At 44.1% G+C, this 17,937-nt stretch overlaps 1 long non-coding RNA gene across 1 annotated transcript; it reads left to right on the top strand.

Annotated features, from left to right (window-relative positions):
- The first annotated feature begins 6,910 nt into the window (after positions 1 to 6,910).
- On the top strand, positions 6,911 to 17,915 carry LOC124039105. The gene is made up of 3 exons (XR_006839504.1): positions 6,911 to 7,051; positions 16,170 to 16,347; positions 16,482 to 17,915. It is a non-coding gene; the product is annotated as an uncharacterized LOC124039105 (long non-coding RNA).
- The last annotated feature ends 22 nt before the right edge of the window (positions 17,916 to 17,937 follow it).

Raw genomic sequence — 17,937 nt, 5'->3', positions numbered from 1 at the left:
TCTGAGATCATAGGATTTTCCAACACGACAGATACTTTACCATATGAATTCCATATCAATTATGGCACACCAGTATTTACATTGTTTTTTTAAACTTAAACTATAGGTTCATGTATGGAATTGGCATCAAGGCACTGTTAATCCCCAGGGTAGTGCTACAGGCCAGCACTACCGATGTCAGACTACAGGCCAGCACTACCGATGTCAGGCTACAGGCCAGCACTACCGATGTCAGGCTACAGGCCAGCACTACCGATGTCAGGCTACAGGCCAGCACTACCGATGTCAGGCTACAGGCCAGCACTACCGATGTCAGGCTACAGGCCAGCACTACCGATGTCAGGCTACAGGCCAGCACTACCGATGTCAGGCTACTGGCCAGCACTACCGATGTCAGGCTACTGGCCAGCACTACCGATGTCAGGCTACTGGCCAGCACTACCGATGTCAGGCTACTGGCCAGCACTACCGATGTCAGGCTACTGGCCAGCACTACCGATGTCAGGCTACTGGCCAGCACTACCGATGTCAGGCTACAGGCCAGCACTACCGATGTCAGGCTACAGGCCAGCACTACCGATGTCAGGCTACAGGCCAGCACTACCGATGTCAGGCTACAGGCCAGCACTACCGATGTCAGGCTACTGGCCAGCACTACCGATGTCAGGCTACTGGCCAGCACTACCGATGTCAGGCTACTGGCCAGCACTACCGATGTCAGGCTACTGGCCAGCACTACCGATGTCAGGCTACTGGCCAGCACTACCGATGTCAGGCTACTGGCCAGCACTACCGATGTCAGGCTACTGGCCAGCACTACCGATGTCAGGCTACAGGCCAGCACTACCGATGTCAGGCTACAGGCCAGCACTACCGATGTCAGGCTACAGGCCAGCACTACCGATGTCAGGCTACAGGCCAGCACTACCGATGTCAGGCTACAGGCCAGCACTACCGATGTCAGGCTACAGGCCAGCACTACCGATGTCAGGCTACTGGCCAGCACTACCGATGTCAGGCTACAGGCCAGCACTACCGATGTCAGGCTACAGGCCAGCACTACCGATGTCATGCTACAGGCCAGCACTACCGATGTCAGGCTACAGGCCAGCACTACCGATGTCAGGCTACAGGCCAGCACTACCGATGTCAGGCTACAGGTGTCAGGCTACAGGCCAGCACTACCGATGTCAGGCTACAGGCCAGCACTACCGATGTCAGGCTACTGGCCAGCGCTACCGATGTCAGGCTACAGGCCAGCACTACCGATGTCAGGCTACAGGCCAGCACTACCGATGTCAGGCTACAGGCCAGCACTACCGATGTCAGGCTACAGGCCAGCACTACCGATGTCAGGCTACAGGCCAGCACTACCGATGTCAGGCTACAGGCCAGCACTACCGATGTCATGCTACAGGCCAGCACTACCGATGTCAGGCTACAGGCCAGCACTACCGATGTCATGCTACAGGCCAGCACTACCGATGTCAGGCTACAGGCCAGCACTACCGATGTCAGGCTACAGGCCAGCACTACCGATGTCAGGCTACAGGTGTCAGGCTACAGGCCAGCACTACCGATGTCAGGCTACAGGCCAGCACTACCGATGTCAGGCTACTGGCCAGCACTACCGATGTCAGGCTACAGGCCAGCACTACCGATGTCAGGCTACAGGCCAGCACTACCGATGTCAGGCTACAGGCCAGCACTACCGATGTCAGGCTACAGGCCAGCACTACCGATGTCAGGCTACAGGCCAGCACTACCGATGTCAGGCTACAGGTGTCAGGCTACAGGCCAGCACTACCAATGTCAGGCTACAGGCCAGCACTACCAATGTCAGGCTACAGGCCAGCACTACCGATGTCAGGCTACTGTTTCTAATTATGCTTCTGACACAATAGAGCAAGATGCAGTGCCCAAAGGGCTGGACCAACACACATCTGAATACTCTAGCTAATACACACAGCAATGATGTGTTTCATAACCACACAAACATACGTAAAATAAAGACTATTCAACTTACTTTCACAGCCCTAATGGTGGTGGTAGAAGTTTTGACTGAAATACACAAGTGGTTTAAGGTATATAGCAAATCTGGAAACAGAAATGATACACTATATGACCAAAAGTATGTGGACACCTGCTCGTCGAACAAAATCATGGGCATTCATATGGAGTTGGGTCTCCCCTTTGCTGCGGAGACTCTGCCACTAGAGCATTAACGAGGTTGTGCACTGATGATGGCCGATTAGCTCTGGCTCACAGTCGGCGTTACAATTCATCCCAAAGGTGTTTGATGCGGTTGACGTCAGGGATCTGTGCAGGACAGTCAAGATCTTCCACACCGATCTCAACAAACCATTTGTGTATGGACCTTGCTTTGTGCATGGCGGTATGGTCATGCTGAAACAGGAAAGGGTCTTCCCCAAACTGTTGCCACAAAGTTGGAAGCACTGTATCGTCTAGAATGTCATTGTATGCTGTAGTGTTAAGATTTCCCATCACTGGAACTAAGGGGTCTGAATCATGAAAAACAGCCCCAGACCATTGGGGCGGCAGGGTAGCCTAGTGGTTAGAGCGTTGGACTAGTAACCAGAAGGTTGCAAGTACAAATCCCCAAGCTGACAAGGTATAAATCTGTTGTTCTGCCCCTGAACAGGCAGTTAACCCACTGTTCCTAGGCCGTCATTGAAAATAAGAATTTGTTCTTAACTGACTTGCCTGGTTAAATAAATAAAATGTTTCCTCCTCCATTCAACTTTATAGTTGGCAGGTAGCATTCTCCTGGCATCCGCCAAACCCAGATTCTTCCGTCGGACTGCCAGATGGTAATTCATCATTCCAGGGAATGTGTTTCCACTGCTCCAGAGTCCAATGGCAGCGAGCTTTACACCACTCCAGCCGACGCTTGGCATTGCTCATGGTGATCTTAGGCTTGTGTGCGGCTGCTCCGCCATGGAAACCCATTTCATGAAGCTCCTGACGAACAGTTATTGTGCTGACGTTGCTTCCAGAGGCAGGTTGGAACCCGGTAGTGAGTGTTGCAACCGAGGACAGACGGTGTTTACGCTACGCGCTTTAGAACTCTGCGGTCCCATTCCGTGAGCTTGTTTTACAGTAGAGATAGCATAAATAACTGTATAAAAAAACTGCATAAAATAGTTGCCTATATAGGGGAAATACATGGAAACCATGTGTTTGATACCATTCCACCTATTCCGCTCTAGCCATTACCACGAGCCCGTCCTCCCAAATAAAAAGGTACCACCAACCACCTCTGGTAGAAGTGCTCAAAAAGTGACTTTTTGGACCTCAATATCAAAATAAAAGATAGATAAAGGTTCTCAAAGATCATATAGAGGCTCAAAGTTGACATATTTTGCATACCCCACCATACAATGAGACATCCATGTCTTCATCATTGGAAAAAAATAACATTTAAGATTGACATCATATTAAAGCTTAGATATTTTAAAATGTTGTTTAACCCATTAAACATCAATTATCTAATACACCTGTCAGCAACGGGTGTGGCTGAAATGACAGAATCCATTAATTTGAATGGGGTGTCCACATACTTTTGCATATATAGTGTAGGTCACATTTAGCTAATAAATGTGGGCTTGTTTTACAGTAGAGTGGGTCTTTGTCTTCATTCAATTCATCACATGGTCCCTTCCACAGTAGTCTGGGGCAAGCTTTGGCATGGTTATTGGAGCTGTTCTCCTACTATGAACCGTGTGATGTTGTGCTGTCTCCCGTTTGGTAATGTAGATCTCTGATCCCTCAGCCTTCTGCTTGCCAAAGTCGAAAACCTTCCTCTTCTTAGCTGGTACCTGCTGACAGATGGCGGGGGGGTATATTTCTTCAACAGGGGGACAAGGAAAGGGGCAATGAGGTTTAAACCTAAATACAAGCATGCAACTGCTACAGTGTGTGTGTGTACTTGTTTTTCTACCTGATCAGGGCCCCAGTGTCCAAACAAATTCACCCGAATATCTTGACAAGTTAGGAAAACAACAACTTTTTTGAAAAGTCAGGATTTATTTTAATGTCCTGAATTTGTTCAAATGCTATTTTAAGCTCAAGGGTTACGTTTAGGGTTAAGGTCATGTTAGGTGTAGGGAAAATACGATTTTTAATGGTCAAATGTTTTTACTCCCCAAAAAGTGGTGAAATTTCACAAAAATAGAGCTGCGTGTTTGTACGTTGATACAGTACAAAAATACCCCTGACTAATCTGTGGAGGGAGTCACACCTCAACTCAGTCAGCAATACAGCAACACAATGACTAGCAGCTGCTGCTGACTCTGTCCTCCATCTGATGACAACTGATGTGGAAATTGGCACCAAAACACAGATAGTGGTCATTATTTCATCACCGCCTCCCTTTTTTTAGCTACTGTAAACATGGCTACTTAACCTCACCAGTGTTTGGTAAGCATATCAAAACATAATCAATGTTTTACTCTGCTGCAGAGGGAAGGGTGTAATTATGAAGCCTGGGGGATGTGTCTATCAGTGAGACAGTTGTGGCTCATCAGACAAAGCAACATGAATCTGTACACAAATCTGTGTGTTTGTGTCTTCCCAGGACTGTAGTGTAGAAGGTCCTTCCATAGATCTTACAAGGGATCAGCTCTCCATTGGAGTGCAGAGCCTCCTCCACATCTGTACAGGAAGGAATGGATGGGGTGTTTCGCCTTCTGTACATCGCAATGTCATTTGTCGGTTTATGTGAAATGTATTTTTTATCTAATTCTATTATAAATTCTCAGTCTGCAACATCACAAGCTAAATGTACTCAAGTAACAAACACTATAATGCACTGGTTCAAAACAGCATAAATAACTACATAAAATAGTTGCCTATATAGGGGAAATACATGGAAACCGTGTGTTTGATATATCTGATACCATTCCACCTATTCCGCTCCAGCCATTACCACAAGCCCGTCCTCCCAAATAAAAAGGTACCACCAACCACCTCTGGTAGAAGAGCTCAAAAAGTGACTTGTTTGGACCTCAATGTCAAAATAAAAGCTAGATAAAAGGTTCTCAAAGATCATATAGAGGCTCAAAGTTGACCTATTTTGCATACCCCACCATACAATGAGACATCCATGTCTTCATCATTGGAAAAAAAATGTACAGTTGAGATTCACAACATATTAAAGCTTAAATATTTTAAAATGTTTAATAAAAATTGACATTTTTTAAACCTATTAAATGTCAATGACCTAAAAACACCAATTATTTTACAATTTCTCCATATATTTGCCTAGCCTGTTGTAGCTTAGACCCTATTTGATATCATCTGAGGTTTGTGTGTTGTGCCTGTCATCAGTTGAGACACAATGAAGGTAGAAGTTAGGGATTCATTTGGTTTAGAATTTTATTTTCATGATAGTACACAATTGGGCAGATCATGACTGAGCGTACATTCCAGCACAGTAGGTAGCAGCATGCACTTAAAAGATTGTTTGCGGACCACTATGACACCATATAGAAGAAGGCATTCGAAGGTGGGTGGACCGGCGGCCATCTTTGTGGTAGTAATTAGAAGTGACAATTTCAGTTCAATTTAAATGTCATGCACCAGCTAAACTGCAGTGGTTGGAAGGGATAGGTGCATTTTATGAAATCTGTTTCAATGATTAAAATGAAGAGCTTGTTGTGTTTCAACCGAAGGCAGGCACAACAAACGCAGATGAGGTTCTAAGCTACAACATATGCTTATATGAAGAAGAAAAAAATAGTTTTGAGAATAGAGATTAAAGGTTAAAGTCAAACATTTTAAAGCTTTTTTTCAAGAAATTATAAAAAAATAGTTTTGTAACCCCGTTTGTAAGCTTTTAAAGTGTATCAATCTAAACTGTTTATCTTTTCCTGTGATGATGACATGGATGTCTCATGGTCTGAAAAATAGGTCAACATTGAGCACCTTCATACATGTAGGTTAAACCAGGCCCATTTCTAGGCTCTTGTTTTGGTCGTGAGATGGAATAACCTTTTATCTTGGCCAGGTCGCAGTTGTAAATGAAAACTTGTTCTCAACTGACCTACCTGGTTATTAAATAAAGGTGAAAAAATACAAACCTACTAGTAGATCAATGTTGGCTTGAAGTTTAGCACGAGGCTGCCATTCTAAGCATACATTACGTCCTTTGCTCAAGCGCTGTAGCCAACATGTAAGGCTATCAAATAGCTTCTGATTTACCAAATAGCAAGCAACTATTCAAATGAATGTAAATGCCTTCATTACGAACAACCAGTGCCACCAATGTTATCATAACACCCTAGCTAGTCATAGACTAGTCCGCCCTGTTTTGGCTTGACACAGCAAAGAACGTTTTCGGTAAAGAGAATTTCTGAAAAACAACATTTATTAAACAGTAAAGTCGATAGTCCTCAATTTATTAATTACCAGCGTTCAACGTCTTACCCTTAAAACCCACCATCTCTCTTGTCTGTGTCGGTTGCTGCTGTTGTTGCATGAAATTGAGGTAGGTAACAACAGACTTGGGCTTTCCCAAACTCGGTCCTGCTTCTTGGCTGTGCCGGTCAGTATCAATTAAATGTCAATTTATGGGCTTTATTGACACGGGAAACATATGTTTACATTGCCAAAGCACGTGAAATGGATAATAAACAAATGTGAAATAAACCATTTAAAAAAAGAACAGTAAGCATTACACTGACTGCTCAGGCGCGCTTTCTTTGACACAATCTGTAGTGTTTCATTCCTAATAGTAGGCCTATAAGATATTTTTTTTATCTGATATTGAGTCGTGTTGGAACAATTATGCTAAGAAATAAATAAAAATAACGTAATTGAATGACATTTATTAAAACACATCTTTATTAGGAGCCTAATTGAACACGCGAGCCAGTGCACGAGCCGTGCCCAACGCTCAGACGTCATGCCCACGTGCGCCAGAAGAGGTCCAGTTGCATCTGTAGATGCGACAGAAAACAAATGACCGCTTATGTCGCTGTGTGATTAACCGTGCAAAGCAGCTTGTTTGGAAGTCCTCAACACACACAGGGTAAGATTTAATAACGTGTCAAGTTTCGATGTATGTAATCGGTTTAAATGGTGCCGCTTTCGCTGTCAAACTACAGATTGCAGAGAAGTATTTGTCAATATTTACCGATGTTTTCTGGTGTTTTGATTTAGGCCGGTTGAAACTCGTCCATTTGTTTTGCAAATGATACATCGCCACAAATGTGATTACAATGTTGCCATACAGCGGACGTTAATGCTATTACAGAGTTGGAACATTAATTAGTACGGTTACATGCACACAATAATGCGATTGTGGATAGTCAGATTAATAATAGTTCGATTAAAACGTGTACATGCTTTGCAAGAACTATTTCCATAATAATCCTGTTTACAGATGAAATCGGGCTACATAATGGCTCTCTAAAATGTAGAACATCGCCAATCAAAATAAAGGCTCTTTCTACCACAGCGAACATGTTCGGACATTAAATTTCATATGTGAAAACTACTTCTAAAAGACGCATGCATTCAGTTGTTCAGAACACAATTCACTCGCCTTAGAGGGAGGCTCGCTCGGCTGCTGCCAGCACATTCGCAGGTAGAACGCAACACTGCAACGCCGATTAAGGTGTTTACATGTTCTAATAGTTAAAGGTTGCTCAGAAAACCAGGTGTTTTTAATCGGCAATATTGACCTTGTGCCGATTAAGATAAACAGAGTATGGTGTTTACATGATTTATTTAATCTACCTACTGCCTTAATCCGTTTAATATTTAATTATGTGTGTGCATGTAAACGTTGTAACAACAAAATACACTCACTGTCGCGCTCTAGTCCACATTCGTTCAAATTGAATTAGAGAAATATCGTAATGGGGGCGATTTCCAAGCCTTTCATCATGGCCGGTCCTGGCCTTTCTGCTACCCTAGGTGAGACAAAAAATTGTGACAGTAAGCAAAATTAGGTTGTAAAGATGTCTAAAATACGTATTTTCCAGATATTGAAGTTATTCAATTTAGGTTCTGAGTGAAAGGTGAAAATGTGTATTTTCCAGAAGTTGATCCCAGCTTCGTTTTTGGTTCTGAATGAAAGTTGAAAATGTCATTTTTAGACCTCTATGATTGGGCCAAATCAAGGCTGGTCCAGACAAACCAAAATCTGATTGGTTCGGACCGAACCAAAAAACAACTTATGTGTAAAGCAAGGTCGGTCCAGACTGCACCAAAAATAAAAGTCTGGTCCAGACAGGGCAAAAAACGACAAAAGGCATCAACATCAGTCTGTGCTTACTGAGGTATAGCCTACAGCAGGGATGGAGAAACTCCAGTCCTTGGGGGGGGGGGGGCAGAGTGGTGTCACACTTTTTCCCCTTCCCTAATCAACACAGCTGATGAGACTAATTGCATTCTAAACTGAGGATCATTATTAGTTCACTGTTGCTGTCAGATGGGACACCAATCAGGACCCAGAGGACTGGAGTTGAGCGTCCCTGGCCTACAGTGGCACCTGTAAAACACCCCCAAAAAGATGACAGGATCAAATAAGGATATCCAAAAGACGTGGGACAGTGCTTACTAGGGTGTAGCCTACCATGTCGCACCCCCAATGGCATTAATGAATGTCCATCCATGTGGTGGGACAATTTGTAAAAATAGACCGTTGCATTGACTTTATTGCTGCTGATTCCTGTGACTAATCAATTAGTCTATTTAAGTGCTACATATCAGCTACCCAACTTCATCAGGACTTATCCTGAGCCTATTTAAGTGCTACATATCAGCTACCCAACTTCATCAGGACTTATCCTGAGCCTATTTAAGTGCTACATATCAGCTACCCAACTTCATCAGGACTTATCCTGAGCCTATTTAAGTGCTACATATCAGCTACCCACACGGTGGGAAATGCAGATGTATTTTCTTTATTCCACTATGATCAGCTTGTCAAAAAATATACGGATACAAACTTGAAACCACTGATCATGACAATGGGGTGGAACTCCTGGACAACGGTTGTGATTGGTCCATTCCATATTGTCCATTTCACTTTGACCTGTCCTGTTTTTAGGATATGTTGTTTTGTTAACATGACAGTGCGTTTTTGTTGTTGTCGTTGTTGATTGCGCGCCGTTTAGGTAAGGCTATTTGATCAGAGAAACCTGCATGATATATCCTAAAAAGTTTCTGTCTCATTACATTTTCATACATTTTCATACATCTCCAGCCTGTAGGCTACAGAAAAGTGCTCATCCTCTTTATTCCATATCTGCTACATGATTTATGTTAGTTTTTGGGGGTGGAATGTTGGTTGAGTGCCGCAGCCATCCGTCTCTCCAACAGCACCCTGGAGAGCTGCGCTGGGATTGGACAAGATAAATATTTAGCGACCCTGTCTTTGACAAAGTGGGCACTGCTTATCACAGGGCAGCATCAGCGCTCACCTAAACAGCCCATATGCCACTGGTTGAGAGAAATTGTCATTGTTTTGGGGCAGAAATATGTGAGGTTTGATGTGTTGTTGGAGGTGCGTGTTGGCCAGTTAAACTTAGAAAATGCAGCCCTTGTCAATCTGCCGGCTAATGAGGGGGCCGGCTAATGAGAGGGCCGGCTAATGAGGGGGCCGGCTAATGAGGGGGCCGGCTAATGAGGGGGCCGGCTAATGAGGGGGCCGGCTAATGAGGGGGCCGGCTAATGAGGGGGCCGGCTAATGAGGGGGCCGGCTAATGAGGGGCCGGCTAATGAGGGGGCCGGCTAATGAGGGGGCCGGCTAATGAGGGGGCCGGCTAATGAGAGGGCCGGCTAATGAGAGGGCCGGCTCACGTTTCATATCCAGCTAGATTTGTCCTTAAAGACTTTCACTGGATGGAACCAATCTGTTCCTTCATATTGTGTCACATTCAAAGCTAAATGGTGAATAGCTTATGTTTATCAGTTATGGCCATTTTAAGATATACATTTTGAATAATAATAATAATATATGCCATTTAGCAGACGCTTTTATCCAAAGCGACTTACAGTCATGTGTGCATACATTCTACGTATGGGTGGTCCTGGGGATCGAACCCACTACCCTGGCGTTACAAGCGCCATGCTCTACCAACTGAGCTACAGAAGGACCAAGGATTTGTGTTTGACACAATTCAATTGTAAAATGATTTATCTGTTGACAGTTTGTCTGAAGGCTTTATTAGGAAGGCTGTTGCCCTTAATGTGGAAGGGTTGGCACATGCTTCAGCACAGAGACATGCTTTGGCATGCTGCACACACACACACACACACACACACACACACACACACACACACACACACACACACACACACACACACACACACACACACACACAACCACATGGCTGTTGCCTTTGGCATGCTGCACAGAGACATGCTTTGGCATGCTGCACACACACACACACACACACACACACACACACACACACACACACACACACACACACACACACACACACACACACACACACACACACACACACACACACACACACACACACACACACACACACACACACACACACACATGGCTGTTGGCCTACAGACGGTTGACACATGCTTCAGCACAGAGACATGCTTTGGCATGCTGCTCGCACACACACACACAACCACATGGCTGTTGGCCTACAGACGGTTGACACATAAGTCACAGTACAGAGACATGCTTTGGCATGCTGCTCGCACACACACACACACCACATGGCTGTTGGCCTACAGACGGTTGACACATAAGTCACAGTACAGAGACATGCTTTGGCATGCTGCTCGCACACACACACACAACCACATGGCTGTTGGCATACAGACGGTTGACACATAAGTCACAGTACAGAGACATGCTTTGGCATGCTGCTCGCACACACACACACAACCACATGGCTGTTGGCATACAGACGGTTGACACATAAGTCACAGTACAGAGACATGCTTTGGCATGCTGCTCGCACACACACACACAACCACATGGCTGTTGGCCTACAGACGGTTGACACATAAGTCACAGTACAGAGACATGCTTTGGCATGCTGCTCGCACACACACACACAACCACATGGCTGTTGGCATACAGACGGTTGACACATAAGTCACAGTACAGAGACATGCTTTGGCATGCTGCTCGCACACACACACACAACCACATGGCTGTTGGCATACAGACGGTTGACACATAAGTCACAGTACAGAGACATGCTCTGGCATCTTGCAAATGGCATGTGTTGTGGTAATAACAACACATTTGTCAGTCAGTAAATGGGGAAAATCCACATATACAAAGAAAGCTCATAGTCAAATCTAATTTTATTGGTTACATGCAGATGTTATTACGGGTGTAGCGAAATGCTTGTGTTCCTTGCTCAAGCACTGCAGTAGTATGTAACAATTCATAACAATACACACACATCTAAAAGTAAAATAATGGAATTAATTCATGTATAAATATTAGGACGAGCCCTGTCGTAGTACATACAGTTGAAGTCGGAAGTTTACATACACTTAGGTTGGAGTCATTACCCATAGAAGGATCGATTGGCTTCAACACAGAGACAACAAAGACGTAAATGCATTGCATTTCTTACCCAAAGGGGCAGCAGTTTGTGTGTAACTTACGGTTGAAGTTGGAAGTTTCCATACACTTAGGTTGGAGTCATTAAAACTGGTTTTTAAACACTCCACACATTTCTTGTTAAAATTTCTTGTTAACAAACTATAGTTTTGGCAAGTCCGTTAGGACATCTACTTTGTGTATGACAAGTAATGTTTACAACAATTATTTACAGACATACTATTCCCCTATAATTCACTGTATCACAATTCCAGTGGGTCAGTTGACTGTGCCTTTAAACAACTTGGACATTTCCAGAAAAGTATGTCTTGGCTTTAGAAGCTTCTGATAGGCTAATTGACATAATTTGAGTCAATTGGAGGTGTACCTGTGGATGTATTTCAAGGTCTACCTTCACACTTGGTGCCTCTTTGCTTGACATCATGGGGAAATCAGCCAAGACCTCAATTGTAGACCTTCACAAGTCTGGTTCATCCTTGGGAGCAATTTCCACACGCCTGAAGGTACCACGTTCATCTGTGCAAACAATTGCACGCAAGTTTAAACACCATGGGACCTTGCAGCTGTCATAGCGCTCAGGAAGGAGACGCGTTCTGAATCCTGGAGATGAACATACATTGGTGTGAAAAGTCAACATTTTTCCCAGAACAACAGCAAAAGACCTTGTAAATATGCTGGAGGAACAGGTATAAAACTTTCTATATCCACAATAAAACGAGTCCTATATCAACATAACCCGAAAGACAGCTCAGCAAGGAAGAAGCCACTGCTCCAAAACCGCCATAAAAAAAGCCAGACTACGGTTTGCAACTGCACATGGTGACAAAGGTTGTACTTTTTTGGAGAAATGTCCTCTGGTCTGATGAAACAAAAATAGAACTGTTTGGCCATAATGACCATCATTATGTTTGGAGGAAAAAGGGGGAAGCTTGCAAGCCAAAGAACACCATCCCAGCCATGAAGCACGGGGGTGGCAGCATCATATTGTGGGGGTGCTTTGTTACAGGAGGAACTGGTGCACTTCACAAAATAGATGGCTTCATGAGGGAGGAAAATTATGTGGATATATTGAAGCAACATCTCAAGACATCAGTCAGGAAGTTTGGTCGCAAATGGGTCTTCCAAATGGACGATGACCCCAAGCAGACTTCCAAAGTTGTGGCAAATGGCTTAAGGACAACAAAGTCCAGGTATTGGAGTGGCCATCACAAAGCCCTGACCTCAATCCTATAGATACATTGTGGGCAGAACTGAAAAGGTGTGTGCGAGCAAGGAGGCCTACAAAACTTTACAACAGCTCTGTCAGGAGGAATGGGCCAAAATTCACCCAACTTATTGTGGGAAGCTTGTGGAAGGCTCCCTAAAATGTTTGACCCAAGTTAAACAATTTAAAGACCATGCTACCAAATACTAATTGAGTATATGTAAACTTCTGACCCACTGGGAATGTGATGAAATAAATAAATAATTCTCTCTACTATATTTCACATTCTTAAAATAAAGTGGTGATACTAACTGACCTAAGACTTGGAATCTTTACTAGGATTAAATGTCAGGAATTGTGAAAACTGTGTTTAAATTGTTATTTTATTTTACTAGGCAAGTCAGTTAAGAACAAATTCTTATTTTCAGTGACGGCCTAGGAACAGTGGGTTAACTGCCTGTTCGGGGGCAGAACGACAGATTGTCAGCTCAGGGATTTGAACTTGCAACCTTCCGGTTACTAGTCCAATGCTCTAACCACTAGGCTACCCTGCCGCCCCAATGTAGTTGGCTAAGGTGTATGTAAACTTCCAGCTTCAACTGTAGATACAGTGACGGTTTTGAATGCAGAAAAACATGTAAAGCTGTTCAAAAGGGAAGATGGTGATGTCACTGACTGAGTGTGTTTGTAGGGACTGGGTTCTCTGAGTGCTAACCAAAAGACCGGTGAGGCTTTTCCTCTGGCTGCAGCAGTGGTGCATGGGTAAAATCCCTGGTTGAAACCAACCAGAGTAAAAAGCCATCTTACAACCTGTGTGTTGTGATAATTGTTGTTTTCCTGTTAGTTCATATGCCTTGCGACTGTGGTGTATAGGCCTAAAACTCGAGAAAATAAGAAGACACAGTGGCAGAATAAATTCAACCACACCTTTTTGTTTCATCACAAACCGGAGAGCAACATCTGTCCGGTGACACAAAGCATAAATATAGCATGTAACAAACAGTTAATGTTTCCCACCTTTTCGGACTACTCAACAACTATTGATTCAAAGTCAACGTTTCAACATCTAATCACCTATGCTTAGTCTAATACAGTGACAACTAAAAGATGCACTAAAATCATGGATAACGCACCGTCTGGGACTTACTTCCACTGTGGTACTCTTACTTCCACTGTGGTCCTCTTACTTCCACTGTGGTCCTCTTACTTCCACTGTGGTCCTCTTACTTCCACTGTGGTCCTCTTACTTCCAATGTGGTCCTCTTACTTCCAATGTGGTCCTCTTACTTCCACTGTGGTACTCTTACTTCCACTGTGGTACTCTTACGTCCACTGTGGTCCTCTTACTTCCATTCAATGTAAGCTAAATATGCTGTCTGTCCATGGTACTGATTTCTGTGTGTGTGCAAGTAGAAAAAAACATGGTGACTCCCCTACTTGTAGAGAATAGCCAATGCCATCCTCCTTTCATGTTGCCTGAACAGTCTGACATGCTTTTAGTTTTGTTGTCCTAGGCTACCTGGCTAAAATGCTTGCTCGCTAGCCTAACTTCCTTTCATGGGCAACGCGATGTGCCAGGCCAGCTAGTTGACATTAGCCAGCCAACTACATATTGAACTTCCATCCTCTCAGGCCAGGGGCACAATGTATGAATTTATGGTTGGTTCAGAATCACCATTATAATCATTGGCCAGTATGGAGTATTAAGTAAAACCTCTTAAGTCCAAATCCCTATCTCCATTCATGGCTAATATAGGAAAGGGATGATGTTTAGCTAGCTAGCCACCGGAGGACAATGACACAACAATGTTTTTTTTCTGTCAATGATTATTATTATTTTTACTGTGTGTGCTTGGTGTGAAGCCAAATCCAAACTAGTTTCCCTTGACACTTTTTTTTTTGGTGTGCCAGGACCATTCACAGCTGAGCTCACTGTTTCGCTCAACGCTGATTGGCTATTATTTTATACATTTAAAAATATATATATTGTTATCAAGGGAGGCCAACTGCTCACTGGCTTCAATACTATGGGTGGCAACAATGTCATACTCTTTTTGACCAGAAAGCATGTATGGGCTTCACATACAGAGACGGAGGGGTGTTGTTTTCGTTCACTTGGCTGCTTTCTCTGGTGAGATACATTCAGCCTCTTACGAATTGAAGGACATTTATAAAACACGGAGAGACGTATGATACATTCATTATTTTGTATATATTTTTGTTTTCTTGGTCAGCAGATGGCTGTTGTTGGGCAGGATTCACCACTGTCTGGCTCCCCTCAGCAGATGACTGTTGTAGGGCAGGATTCACCATTGTCTGGCTCCCCTCAGCAGATGGCTGTTGTTGGGCAGGATTCACCACTGTCTGGCTCCCCTCAGCAGATGGCTGTTGTTGGGCAGGATTCACCACTGTCTGGCTCCCCTCAGCAGATGGCTGTTGTTGGGCAGGATTCACCACTGTCTGGCTCCCCTCAGCAGATGGCTGTTGTAGGGCAGGATTCACCACTGTCTGGCTCCCCTCAGCAGATGGCTGTTGTAGGGCAGGATTCACCACTGTCTGGCTCCCCTCAGCAGATGGCTGTTGTAGGGCAGGATTCACCACTGTCTGGCTCCCCTCAGCAGATGGCTGTTTTAGGGCAGGATTCACCAACTGGCGGTGTAGAACTTCTACCAGTAGAGCTTCCCAACCTGCTCTCAGAACTCTGAGCCCTGAGCCAATAACATGAGTTGTTGGCGTTACCGAGGCAGTTACCAACAGTCTTAAAAAGCTTCCTTCCTTGCCTCCTTTCCTTCTAAACAACAGAAGCTGAAATTAAAACGAGCCCATTCCGATTCTGCTCTTTCTCCCTGTTTTTATTTCCCCCCACGCCCAAGTTTTCTAAGCCCCCCCCCCTAAAAAAACAAACGTTTCAACTGTTGGACATAAGACTAAAAAACACCCAATCAAAAAATTGTCCCGGGCTGAATCTAGTTGTTGATCCCTGGTCTAGGATGACTCCATGGTAACGGAATTACACTGATACTCAGTTTTGTATACCAGAACAAAAACCAACTTAAAAAAGCATACAACTATGCACAAGGACGACTTTAAGATTGTCCACTGACAATTGTACAAAAACACATTTACAGGAAATACTAAGCAGATACAAAGTTTGGTAGCAGAATAGAACAGAGATGTTTACTTTAATTCTGTTAACGAACTTTGCATCTGCAGGAAATGTTTTAATGTTTTCTTACTATCTGTGTAAATTGTTCGAAGTAGTCATAAAAATTTTAATCAATGGTTTTTATTTGGCTTCCATTTTAAAGTGACACACACACACACACACACACACTGAGAGGGTGTGTTTGTATTTATACTGTGTGTTCCCCTGTCTCCCAGGTCCTGCTATGTTGAGGTGTGTCAGCTATGACTGATGTGGAGGCGACATATGAAGACTTCATCGCTTCGCGGCGGACCGGCCGACGGAACGCCGTACACGATATCCCACAATCCCCTGATGCACAGGGACCCAGCGACCTGTCACAGGACCTGGCACAGCTCAACATCAACAAGTCAGGTCAGAGCATTGGACAGACACACACACATATTCACACCGGCACACACGTAGACATGCGCATGCACACACACGCACCGACATGCGCACGCACACACACACAGACTAAACTGCCCTTCTGCTCTCTCCTCTCTCAGGTGAAAGAGAGGATGCTGAAAAGAGCAAGACCCTGTCAGAGTCTTAATCCACACCAGAAGAGGGAGGTAAAGAGTTGGGGAGCTAGCAGATGATCTAGACCTGGACCAAAACCCCTGCTCTTTTTCCAAGCTACTGATCTGTGAACTGTAGACCTTCTACCAGTATAGCTTCCCAACCTGCTCTCAGAACTCTGCCCTGAGCCAATAACATGAGTTGTTGGCGTTACCGAGGCAGTCACAGCACGCCGAGTCCTCTGTGCTGGTCCTTCTCCCAACAGTCTTAAAAAGCTTCCTTTCCTTGCCTCCTTTCCTTCTAAACAACAGAAGCTGAAATTAAAACAAGCCCATTCCGATTCTGCTCTTTCTCCCTGAAGTTTATATAGTGAAACGAAATTCATAGGATAAACAGAGTTGGATTAATATGGTGTGGCTGATGAAGAAATATGGTAGTATCCTACCTAGTCCATTGACCCTTCAGTGGCCCTTCCTAAAGGAAAGGAAATGAGGAAAGGTTGCCAATTAAGGTGATTTGTACATGACCGAAGAAGTTTTCAACAACGGAAGTGGAACATCCCTAACCACCCTTGGGGATTCACTATGGTTACCATCCTTAACACAGGACTGTCGCTCGGAACAATGAACAGTGGTTGGACACGGACTCCTGCTCTTTCTTCTCTGCCCTGATGCCATTGGCCCGGGCCCCCTGTCAATCATGTGGGCATCCTTACAGGAACAACAACCCCCTTTTACTCTCTAAATGAATTAACCTTCATTTAACTAGGAGATATCCTGAGATTGAGAATCTATTTTACCAGAGACCTGGCAATTTAGGCTGTTGGAAACTAAAACATTATATATATATATATATATTGCCATGATATGATAATTGGAGACACTGACGCTGAAACTTGGCCGTTAATTTCACTGCACTGTTTTGCTCGTCTCCAACAGGTTGTTTCTTATGTGGCCTGCTAACTGATGTCCCCTCCACAGTGTGTGGCTGATCAGCATGTGTGTGCTGTCCCATGGTCATGTCCTGATGTCTCACTCACTGCACCAGGTATAATGAGTGATGTCTTTGTGTCTGTGTTCTATCAAATGAGTTATTCATCCATTTTCAGTAAAGGATGCTTAGAGGGATAGTTCACCCCAAAATCAAAGTTGTTCAGATATTCTCGAATAATGAAACCCGGCCTAAGTGCTACATGGCACAGTCCAATCGTAGTGGTACAGTCCAATCCTAGTGGTACAGTCCAATGCTGTTTATAATGAAAGCCTACTAGCTGTATGAACTCTACATTTAGTGTTTTCCATATGTATTTATTTACTTATTAACTTAACAAGAGCACTGTGAGACTGACATGCTGGCTGCAGGCCATTTGTTGATTTTGTTTGTTTTGGATATACAAATAAAGACCATAATTGAGAAGTGACTATGAATTGTTGAGAAGTGACT

Source organism: Oncorhynchus gorbuscha, linkage group LG07, assembly GCF_021184085.1.
Source record: "Oncorhynchus gorbuscha isolate QuinsamMale2020 ecotype Even-year linkage group LG07, OgorEven_v1.0, whole genome shotgun sequence".
Taxonomy (NCBI): domain Eukaryota; kingdom Metazoa; phylum Chordata; class Actinopteri; order Salmoniformes; family Salmonidae; genus Oncorhynchus; species Oncorhynchus gorbuscha.
Note: the sequence above shows the minus strand (reverse complement) of the source record. Positions and strands in the feature narration are given on the sequence as shown.